Here is a 225-nt window from a genome sequence, read left to right as displayed (position 1 = left end):
CATATAAATCCTGTCTATAACTACGCCCATGTGAGAAAAGCCTCAAGTCTTGAAGCGCATTCGTGCGGCCTTCTTCGCCTGGCCTCGCGGCGCCCAGGTAGGGCAACGTTTTTGAAAGCAGGTGAGTCACAGCGCTGGGATTCCCCTAGAACCAGCAGCCGCGTTTAGATAAGGGAAGGTGTTTCTCAATGTTTGTCCCATAATTCATGCACAATGAGATGTGTG

Source organism: Penaeus monodon, chromosome 28, assembly GCF_015228065.2.
Source record: "Penaeus monodon isolate SGIC_2016 chromosome 28, NSTDA_Pmon_1, whole genome shotgun sequence".
Classification (NCBI taxonomy): Eukaryota; Metazoa; Arthropoda; class Malacostraca; order Decapoda; family Penaeidae; genus Penaeus; species Penaeus monodon.
Note: the sequence above shows the minus strand (reverse complement) of the source record.